Below are 11,599 nucleotides of genomic sequence, written 5' to 3'. Positions count from 1 at the left end.
TGTCAGAGTTTAGGAGGGACTTATTTAGCAAAGGGGAAGTAAGTCACTCCTTAACATGCAGGATAACACATCCACTTTTCGGATGATCACACTGTGGTGAGTGGAGCAAGTGCGTGTGGATTGTGTGCTACTTCCAGCACGTTATTTTCATGTGCCCAATTACGTGTGTTTGTATTGCAAGTTATATTACATAGCTTTGAATTAACTCACCACCTCAGTGTGAACCAGTGGCACAGAATAGCTTCTACTAAGAATCCATGTCAAACGTGATAGGGAGAACGTTAGTGCCAGGAAACAAGAATGAATCAGATGGCGCAGATGACTGCTGCTGGGTTTTTAGCCATGCCACTTGAGAAAACAGTGAAGACTGACCAGAACTGTCTGGGTGAGCCAACAGTTATCATGAATTATCATGAGGATCTGAAATATAGTCCTGCGTACATGATCAAGAAAAATTACACCCACTGCAGTGAGCTTAGAATCAAGTCTTCATTTTGACATTGACCCAATGCTGATCTCAAAGAAATCATGTAATGTATTCAATAGCCTAATTCTTTACAAATTGAGGAACCTGAACATTCTCATAGCAATAAAAAGATTCTCTTTAGTAAATTTTTTAAAAATCCATTTGTTTTATTCTCTTTATATCTGCTTTAAGACATGTGCTTATATAAGCCTATAAACATGCATTAGAAACACTTTTGCACCGTATTTATTTTTTACTGAGGAGCTGTGTAATGGGATAAATTTAGTGCTCACTGGATGATGAGTAATTGTTGCACTTACCTATGTGAGAAGTTCCCAATCCACTGAACCTTTCATCACTCAAAACCCCCGTGAGACTTGGGAAGTCACTTTCAAGCCAATTTAGAAATCCTGCAGCTTCCACTGTTTCCCGTCAGAAATGCACTTTCTATTTTAGTTACTGTACCATTTATCAGGCTTTGCATTGTGTATTTCCTGAAACTTTATTTTTAATTAATCTTACAGTTTGCACACAATTAATACAGTCATATTAAATCATGCTTTTTCTGCGTCTCAAATTTCTTCTTAGTCACAAACAAGGAGAGCCTAATTTGGGCTTAATAATAGATGGTTTTTCTCATTTAGTTTTTTTAAATGTTTAATTCCATTTTAATATTGTTTACATAGTGGAGAGGGATGCATGCCCATGTGGGCCTCTGATTAGGGTGAGGAGAGTCAGGTTGGAGGAGGATGGGACAGATATTTCCTTTTTCTCCTGTGTCCTCAGGGGAGGACATGCAGGGGGTTGCTCCCTGCTGTTAAACTACATTAACACCTGGGGATGGGTGATGATCATTTAACGACTTTGGAGGTCCTAATGTGGGAAAGGGTGTTTCAAAGGTGTTACTTGCATGGTTTTGGTAGTTCTGAGAAGTTGTTGGTGTTGCTGTCGCAGGGTTAAGAAAGTCTTTCCAAGTTCCACTGGTTAACAAAGTCCACCTTAGTGCATCCACAGACCCAAAGACATGATGCAAAGCCTGGCCAAGAGAGTGGTCCAACCTGTTCTGCTTCCCATCCTCCAATGAGGCAATCAGTGTCCCCTGCTGGCCTAGATGAGCTGGCCGTCATGTTCACCTATGTGCATCTGGGCATGTTGTCCACCATGCAGGCACCAGCAGCTGAGGAGGCCCAATCTTGATACATGCACTCCAAAGCCTGACCACACATCCTATGATTTTCTCTGTGACTAGCATCTGAATTCAATGATATAATTGGGGAGCCTTGCCTGGGGTGTCCTCAGACATGACTCTTGTATGCGCCAGCCATTGCAGGGTCAGTTTCAGTCTGTCACCTGCCCCAGCCAATGCATATACCTGTGGATGCAGCTGCCTGGTCAATTCCACCACAGACCCATCTCTCATGCAAACCAAGGGGTGCTATTGCCCAGCCCACCCAGCCCACCACAGGCCCAGTCTTCGCACATACCAGGAGGTGCCACAGCATAGTTGGAGCAACCCCCAATAATTCCCACCAGGCCCATCCCAGCCCTAGTTTTTATACCACAGCCTAACTCAGACTAGCCCACATCACATCCGGTTCTTTGTATACCCGTGTGTACTGAGTGCTGAGCCTTAGTCCAGTCTGCCCTGCCTGAGTCCTGACTCATACATATGGTGACAAGTGTTGCTATTTTGTCTATCCTGCCAGCTCCCAGCCTTGGTTCTCATGCTCAGCTAACAGTCTTGCTCCCAGCCCCAGATCTTGTGCCTGCCATTGAGTATTGGGGTCCAACCTAACAAGATTAGCACCCAGTCCTGAGTGTGGCAGCCTAGCCCAGCCTGGCCTGTATCAAGACAGGCCCAAATGTGCTACAGCCCTTCTTGGATTGGCTGGCCTATCCATTGTCCCATGTCTTATTTTCACCCATGGAAGCAGTGCCCAGCAAGGGAATCTTGGAGATTCCCCTACCAGGCCTGCTCCCAACTCTGGGTCTCATGAATCCCAGCAGGTGCTTTAACCCAGCCTGGCATGGTCCACCCATAATCTCAGCTTTTGCTGGTGGGTGTTGTAGCCTAACCTAGCCAGACGCAGCCCACACCCTCTCCTGGCTCTTGTACGTGTCAGCAGATGCTGTGGCCTGGCCCAGCTTGGCCTCTCCCCAGACCTGGTCCACACAGATGCTAAGCAGTGCTGCAGCCCTGCTTGACCTGGCTCTTTTGCTCCCCAGCAAGAGCTATGGCCTGCTAGGGGAGTTCCCCAAGTTCCCATACCAGGCCTGCTCCCAGCCCTGGATCTCATTAATACCAATGAGTGCAGTGGCCCTTGAATGGTCTGTGCTCAGTCCTCACCTTGTTATGTCAGTAGGTGCTGCAGTCTGGCTCTACCGGGCCTCCTCCCAGGCCCAGCTCCCAGGACTGTCAAGTGAGTTTCTGTCAGGTGAATTCTGTGCTCCAGCCTGGCTCAGCGTGTCACCTTCACTAGCTCTTAACACAAACCAGAGGGTGTTGCAGTCTCACAGCCACAAGCCCACAAGTCTCCTGGCCCCGGATGTGGCTCTCATGTTCCAGCGGGTGCGGCAGCCCAGCCTAATGTGGCCCATCTCTTGCTCTGACACTGATGGGTACTGTGACCTGCTGCAGCCAGGCATTGCCGCCAGCCGTTTGTGAGGGTCCTAGTGGGTGGTGAGTGATGCTATTTATCCCAGCTCGAGTCTTCCATGTGGGCAGGTGCCTTGGCCTCATTCAAACATGCCCTCCATTCTCGCTCCCAGACCTTGCCCCTGGTAAAGCACTCTGTCTCAGCTCTCTTGCCTGCCTGTGAATGTAGTGGCCCTATCTGTTCCACTCCAGTACATCTCCAGACTGCTTTCCCCAAGCAAACTGCAGCCTCCTCCACCCAGCCTTAGGCCAGGATGGCATGTCCCGGCCATGGCATTAGCCCTGCCTTGTGCACTTTAAATGGCTACAATTTATTGTGTATGAATTACATCTCAAAAAGATTTTTTTAAAATATTTCTTAACATAGTGTAGTGCAAAGGTTCCTGATTTTTAAAAAATCACTTGGCATACAGAAGCTTTGGAAAAACCTAGACTAAAATATGATAGATGGTGTTCAAAACATGAGGCACACATTGTAGAGCCTGTGGATCTCATTGATACTGGCAGCTATAGTTAAAATACTGCAGTATCCTGTAAGCTCAATTGGAGATCTACCATAAAGTTGGACTGACCAGCATCTCTTAGACATAAAACAAAGTAGACTATGATCTTTAAAATCTCTCATTAACACTCCTGACCTTTTTAGGTACAGCCTGAATCTGGCAGATTTCCCTTCTAATAAAGAATCAGATGATCTCCCAACTGAAGTAAATGAAATGTAAAATCTACAACATGCAACCTCAAAGTAGTGTGTTCTCCCCACCCAGGAAATAGAATGCTGTAGCACTGGTCTTCCTTCAGTACTCACGCACTGAGCTCAGCAGTTAAATGTCTTAGTTAAAAGAATGCAATTTGATTTGAGTCATAGACTAGGGCATATATCACATATCTCTATGTCATCACTACTGACATGTTGGGCAGAAAATTCTTACGGGAAAATTCTTATGCAGAATAGAACATATTGAGTGGTAAACTACATCTCTACCCACTAGATTCCAGTAACACAACCCATCCACAAATAAACAAACAATTTCAGACTGTCTCATATTTCCTGAAGGACAAAATTGACAATCATTGACGTAAGTCAAAGAAAGATGAAACATTTTCCTTAATAATAATCGACCGTGTGCCAAAACTAAAAAGTTGTATTCAAATTAGTGCTTAATACTGTTGATTTGAAACATTCAGGATATCATGTCAAAAGAAGCTTCACTGATATTTGCAAGTTTGAAAAACAAATTTATTTGTGACATTTCTGTATTTTAATCTGCAGTTTGAGTCCAATGCTGAAATATCAGCTGAGAGCCATAGAAGGAAAAAAATTGTACTGCATTATTAGAATGTCTTTGAACCACTGCAAATGAAAAAGTTTCAAAGGGACAAATACATGATGTTATGATAAAATTTGCTAAAATGCTAACTGTGAAGCGATGGATGTGCTAATTTAATCATGGTAATAATTTCAGAAAGTATAGATACATCAGAACGTTACACTGTGTGCCTTATTCATACAGTTTTATATGCCAAGTATACCTCAGTACAGTGGAGGAAAAAATATTTTCCCTTTGTTACAGGGAGTTTGCAAATACTTCTGATTAAAGACGCCACCAGTCAGTGTGTGACAAATTCACTTCATTCTTCCATCCTGCCAACTATGTCACCTACAAGCAGAATTTACTTTAACATATGATCCAATGTGCTCCTTGATTTTAAATGCAAATTTATTACACTGTGAAACTAGGATGTTGATGACATCTGCCCACACATGTTGATATATTTTAACATAGTATCATCACCTTGTGCCATTCATTCTTTCACTGAAATGTCCTCAGTGTGTGTCAAGGAGATTGTAATTAAATCATAGCAGCAGGAGGCTTACCAAAACTCCTTCCCAGGTTTCACAACCATGAAATTGTCCATAGACACCATGAAAGGAATATAGGCTCTTATTCAATAAGATCTCCTAGAGATTTCAGAAGATAACATGAATTTGGTAATTTGGTCATTTTGTTCCTTAATGGTATGAGAATAAACCTATTGCTTTCCCTATCTCCAAAAAAATAGCATGCCATCCTTCCCTTATTTGGGTCAAAACTTCTGGAATCCTCCTAAAGCCTTTTTTTTTTCCTCATCCTTCACATCACATCCATTAACCAGGCAATCATCCCACCTCTAAAACAGATCTGGACTTAAACCGCTTTTCATTATCTCCACTGCTACCACCTACTTCCTGATACAATTGCTTTTTAAAGAAAGATTCATTTATTTTTATTGGAAAGACAGATGTTTAGACAGAGAAGGAGATACTGAGAGAAAGGTCTTTCATCACTCTCCAAGTGTCCACTAAGGCCACAATGGCCAGAGCCAACCTGAAGCCAGGATCACAATATATTTACTCTTAACTTGGGTATGTAGTGGCAGCCTTTCATGTTCTTTTCTCAAAGTTATCAGAATCATCCTTTTAAGATCTATGGCAAATAATGTCACATTTCTGGGCAAAATTCTTCCATGATTATTCAACTCTCATGGAGGGAAGCTTCAGTCCTCCGAAGGGCCAAGTGTCTGCATGACCTAGACTGTCTGTCCTGATTTCCTCCCGCACACCCCCTGTTTCTGCATCCCTGCTTCATGATGCTCCTCACATCAGGCAAGGGCCGCAGGGCCTCAGGGTCCTTGCAATGGCTGTTCCCTTCGCCTGTAACCTTCTTACTCCAGACACACATCTGACCTATTGCCTTGGTTCCTCATGGCCTGTGCTCCAGTGTCAGCTTCTCAGGAGGTCTTGTCAACCCCTCTACACAAAAGCATAATTTCCCTCTCCCTGATGTTATTCTCCCTTAGTGGTTTATTTTTCTCCAAGCCTCGATAACATAGGCCCATTTAAGAATATTCTGCTCTTCTTCTTCAATGTGAAAACAACTCTATGAGCTGCAGGCCAGCGACTGGTACAGGCTAGGCATTCAATCAACATTTCCTAAGGAACAATATGTGCATGGACTGAGGATTAGTGCTGTCCTAAAGAATTTATGGAAAATGCTATTATTTTGTTAAAAAGCCCCTAATATTAAAATTAATAAGTTACCTACTCTGTTTTTAAGTCAGAATGTCAGATGCATTTTAGATATCTATGGATTCCAGCAATTGGCTTGTTGCTGCTAAACCAATCATGACTTCAGCTTTTACTGTTTACAAGCAACGTTGTAATTTTAATGACTATATCCTAATCTATTTCCAGCCATAGACCTTGTTCCCAACTCTCTCTTGAATGTATACAGTAGCTACTATGTTCAGAATAACTCCATCTGAGCTCTTGACTTGGTCAGACCTTGTCATTAACATGGGAGACACCTTCCTGAACAAGTCATTTATTGTTTCAGCTTCATGTGAAGGATAGAGTTTAGTAACATCTGCAGTTCTTACCAACTATCACATAATATCAATTTCCATATCATATAATATGGACATTAGGCGCTAACCCGGCCTGCATTTTTTGCATATTAGCTGGACAGCCCAACACAATCTGGGAGTGAAAATATTCATCACAAGTAAAAAATGGTCACGATTCTTCTCTTCCTCTCACTCTGCTCACCTTCAGCGTTGCTTCTTCTTCATTCTCCTTCCAGATTCCGAGATCTGGATGAACCTCTAGTCCTCGCTCACTTCCTACATACTCTTCATGTTTTATGCAAATCCCTTCTTGACTATTCATAATTATTCAAATTCACATCTTTACTCTCATTTCTTCCCCAACTGAGACTCACTCTGAAATACAACTCCCAACATGCCCAATGATTCTTCTTTGCCTGTAAAATATCAAGCTCAAGCTCTTGAGACAAGAGTTAAAATTCATTATGATTTAGTCCGAAACTATTATTTCAAGCAATTCCCTTAAATATTCATTATTTCCCATGTGTCTCTCCAATTCCATGCTCACAAGCGAGCTCACTGATCCTTTTCAACCCTGTTGGACTTGACCCACGAATGTCCTGAAAGAGAAACAAGAGAGCGTTGAGCACATTTCTTCAGTCATGTCTTTCCTCAGAGCGTGCATGAAGACCAGCTGCTCTTCTGCCAGAGATCACACAAATGCCTGATCCTGTGGCACTGGCCAGTTTCCTGAACCTGTTCCTTCTTGCCCTTTCAGCTGAGGTGAGGCTGGCCTGGCTCTTACTAGCCTGGAGTGCTGTTGGTTCTGTATGCTCCCTTTCCAGTAGGCCAGATGCTCTTTAAATTCCTCATTCATTGTGCCTCCCTCATGTTAAACACACAGTTTAAAGTTTCTGGCAGGACCTTGAATTGTACTGACTTATTGTTATCTTCTTGTTTCTTCTATCTTAACTGCTGTGATGACTCCAGCTGATTTAATGATGATTCTTACGGTCACGTCCCGAGTGACATTCTCTACCTTTAAGCTTTTATCATTGTTAACTTCTTCAAATGGTGATTATATCCATGATCAAGTGAGATTTTTCTCAGTTATGCTAGTCTAGTTCACCATTTAAAAATTAATTAATATAACTGATCACACCTGCAAGCTAAAGACATAAAATCACACAATCATGCCACAAATGCAGAAAAATATAAAATCTAACACCATTCATAATATAAAAATCTATATATCTAAGATTAAAAAGAAACTTCTTAAATCTGAAAAACTGTATCTACTTTTTAAAAAGAGCAACTAGAATCCTAGTAGATGTGAGAAAAATCAGGATTTTCTGATTATCATGAAGCCAGGGCATTTGCATCACTCCTTTTCATCATCACTTGAGAAGTCCTAGCTAGTACAAGAAGAAAAGGAAACTAAAGAAAAGGAAAGATACATAGGTTAGAAAGATTGCATATACAGAAAATATGAGACAACCAACAACAAGACCCAAGAATAGGTGATTATTGCAAGGATGCAGAGTACAAGGCTGATATCTAAATTCAGTTACTTATACACTAAGAATTTATACCTAGACTATGTAACTTAAAATGTGAAGCAAATCACATGCCCCCAGAATGGAATATTTGTACCTACAAATGTAACAAAATATATATAAGATTTGTATGAGGAAAACTATTAAAACTGATGAAAGAAATCAAAGAACTATATAAAAGTATACTCCATGTCTGTGCATAGGAAGATTCAATAGCATGACGATTAAACTCAGTACAATCCTAATTAAAATGCCCCCAAATTACTCTGTAGATATCAAAAAACTTGTTCAAAACTTTATCTGTTTCCAAGACTTAACTTATTTTTAAAAACTCTAAGTTCTTGGGAAGGCACGCGCAGGGCCGGAAGACACTGCAGCCCCACATGACCCAGAGCGGCTTAGAATGGTGAATAATAGCTCTTGAAGCCTGCAGTTAAAAAGAATGGCCTCCAATGAAACTACATTGCAAAAAAAGGGGGAAAGAAACAGAATGAAAAGAGTAAAAAGGTTGAAGAAGCAGAGCCTGAAGAATTTGTGGTGGAGCAGATGTTGGACCACCGTGTGGTCAATGGGAGGGTGGAGTTCTTGCTGAAGTGGAAGGGATTCACAGATGCTGACAACACTTGGGAGCCTGAAGAAAATCTAGATTGTCCAGAGTTAATTGAAATGTTTCTTAATTCTCAAAAAGCTGGTAAAGAAAAAGATGGTGCAAAAAGAAGATCTTTATCTGACAGTGAGTCTAATGACAGTAAATCAAAGAGAGATGTTGCTGACAACCCGAGTGGTTTGGCCAGGGCTCTTGATTCCAAACGAATAATTGGTGCCAGAGACAGCACTGGAGAATTGATGTTGCTCGTGAAATGGAAAGATTCAGATGAAGCTGACTTGGTGCTGGCAAAAAAAGCAAATATAAAATGTCCTCAGATTGTAATTGCTTGGCACTCTTGTCCGGAAGATTAAGCTCAGTAATTGTTTGCATTGTGTGTGTGTGTGTGTGTGTGTGTGTGTGTGGATAGATAGATAAATAGATAGATAGATAGATAGATCTTGGTTTTTTGCTTTACTAGCATGAAGAAAAAACTATATCCTAATGAAAATCAAGTTTGATATATTGGTTTGAAAGTAGTATCGGGGGAGCTGTGATTTTCTTTTTTCTTTTCTTTTCTTTTTTTTTTTTTTTTTGGCATCAATACCACTGGTTACTTCTAACAAATTTTGAAAAAGCTTTGTGTAGTTGCTTCCTTCATCAGCAAACAGTGGCTGCCTTGGAGAACAGTTTCTCTAAACATTGTTCTCAGTGTCAGAAACTGATTCTCAACTCACGCCTGATGACCATTCTGCGTAGTTGTGTTTGTCTGTGTTCATAACATACTTTTATAACTGCTTTTCTTTCTTTTTTCAAGATTTATTTATTCTTTTTATTACAAAGTCAGATATACAGAGAGGAGGAGAGGCAGAGAGGAAGATCTTCCATCCGATGGTTCAGTCCCCAATGACCACAACAGCCGGTACTGTGCCAATCCAGAGCCAGGAGCCAGGAACTTCCTCCAGGTCTCCCACATGGGTGTAGAGTCCCAAGGCTTTGGGCCGTCCTCGACTGCCTTCCCAGGCCACAAGCAGGGAGCTGGATGACAAGTGGAGCTGCTGGGATTAGAACTGGTGCCCATACGGGATCCTGGGGCGTTCAAGGCGAGGACGTTAGCCGCTAGACCACACTAGGCCCAACTGATTTTCTTTCTTTTTAAATTTCATCAAAAAGAAGACCATAGAAAGACTGTTGCTGAAATGTCATTCTGAGCACCCTAAGACATAAATCCCTTCAAGTTAACCTGGAAAAATGTCGTGAAGCCATCGCTGTTGGAATAATGTTGTAGGTCATTCGGACAGGATAGACAATTGAAAAGAAGCCATATCAGAATCTGGCTCTGGATTGACAATCGTAACTCCCGTGGCTTATCTGGTCTTTGTTGTTACTGATTAATCTCCCCATTGTAGTGAGAAAAGCAGACACCCTGCTACCCTGTAAAAACTCAGATAAACAAATATTGGACAATCTCTTCTTAAGAGTCATTACTCTGCGAAAGTCAAAATCCATGTGCTATTATTGAGTAAAATGTCACAATTCATGGAATTTCTAAGACATGGCTTAGAGACCTTGCCAGTTTAGGATCTGCTGTCACAGCAGGTGACCAGGCTATTATAATCTACATCATTGACCTGCATGTTTGGTGTTTGTCATGTATCATTTTTTACATGGAGGCTCAGTCTGAGCTGTCTGGGTTGCTGGTTCAACAGATGCCAGAAAAAAACAGTAACTGTAGTAATCAGAATGCTATCCAACTGTATATTGTTTACTTTATTATAAATACTGGTGAACAGTGGTCAATAAATAGTCATATACCTTAAAAAAAACTTTAAGTTCTTGAAGAGTTCTTGCTTTTTATAAAGATTTATTGATTTTTATTTGAAAGTCAGAGTTACAAAGAGAAGGCAAGAGAGTGACCTTTCATCTGCTGATTCATTCCCCAGATGGTCGCAATGGCCAGAGTAGAGCTAATCTGAGGCCAGGAGAGGGAGTTTCTTCCCAGTATCCCATTTGTGTGGAGGGGCCCAAGCATATGGATCCATCCTCTGCTTCCTTCCCAGTCACAAGCAGAGAACTAGAACAGGAAGTGGAGCTGCTGGGATTCAACAAACTTTGAGAATAAAGGGCTCAAGATAGTTTGCCTTTAGGGAAAAGGGGGACATGGAATAGAGCTAAGGGATTGACTAGGTAAATGCAAGTAAATATGATCTCTTCAGTTAAGAGGGCTGGAACAATTGGGCATCAAGACACATGCACACACACACACACACACAGCTGTGCATTTCACAGAAATCAATTTAAAGTGTTTCACAGTCTTAATTGTAAAGTACAGAGTTATAAATCTTCTAAGAAACAGTGTTAAAATCTATGTGGTTTCACATTTGGTAATGATTTTTAGATAAAACACCAAAGGCACAATCCATGAAAAATGCATAAGATGTACTTAATTAAAATTCAAATGTCTGTTCTGTAAAAGACACTCTCAAGCAAGTGGAAAGACAAGATGCAGAATGGGAGAAAATATTTTCAGCACAGAATAACGTATTCAACACCGCTTTCCATTTTCTTTGAAAATGACATAATATCATTCCACATTAAAGAGAAACTGCAAGAATTTGCCTCTTCTAAACCTGCCCGACAAATAATAGTCAAAGATTATTGAAAGAGAAAAGGAAAAGCAACTACCAAAACCACAAGCAAATGTGGAGAGTATCCCAGGAAAAGGACAACAGAAGACTAAATCAAAGAACAGCCCATTGCTAAAATGGCAGGATCAAACTGCCACCTATCCATATTAACATTGAATGTAAATGGCTTAAAATGCATCAATCAAACTCCATAGATTAGAGGACTGGATCAAATAACAAAACCCATCTATCTGTTACTTTCTGGAAACACATCTCACCAACAAAGATCAGAGGAAACCAAAACTGAAAGAATGAAAAAAATGTTTCAAGTGAATGGTAAGG

At 41.1% G+C, this 11,599-nt stretch overlaps 1 pseudogene; it reads left to right on the top strand.

Annotated features, from left to right (window-relative positions):
• Positions 1-8,486: 8,486 nt before the first annotated feature.
• On the top strand, positions 8,487-9,004 carry LOC121146274 (annotated as a pseudogene).
• Positions 9,005-11,599: the final 2,595 nt, after the last annotated feature.

Source organism: Ochotona curzoniae, unplaced genomic scaffold (assembly GCF_017591425.1).
Source record: "Ochotona curzoniae isolate NIBS_2020 unplaced genomic scaffold, NIBS_Ocur_1.0 scaffold_3890, whole genome shotgun sequence".
In the NCBI taxonomy this organism is placed as follows: Eukaryota; Metazoa; Chordata; class Mammalia; order Lagomorpha; family Ochotonidae; genus Ochotona; species Ochotona curzoniae.
This window is presented reverse-complemented; position numbering and strand designations above follow the sequence as displayed.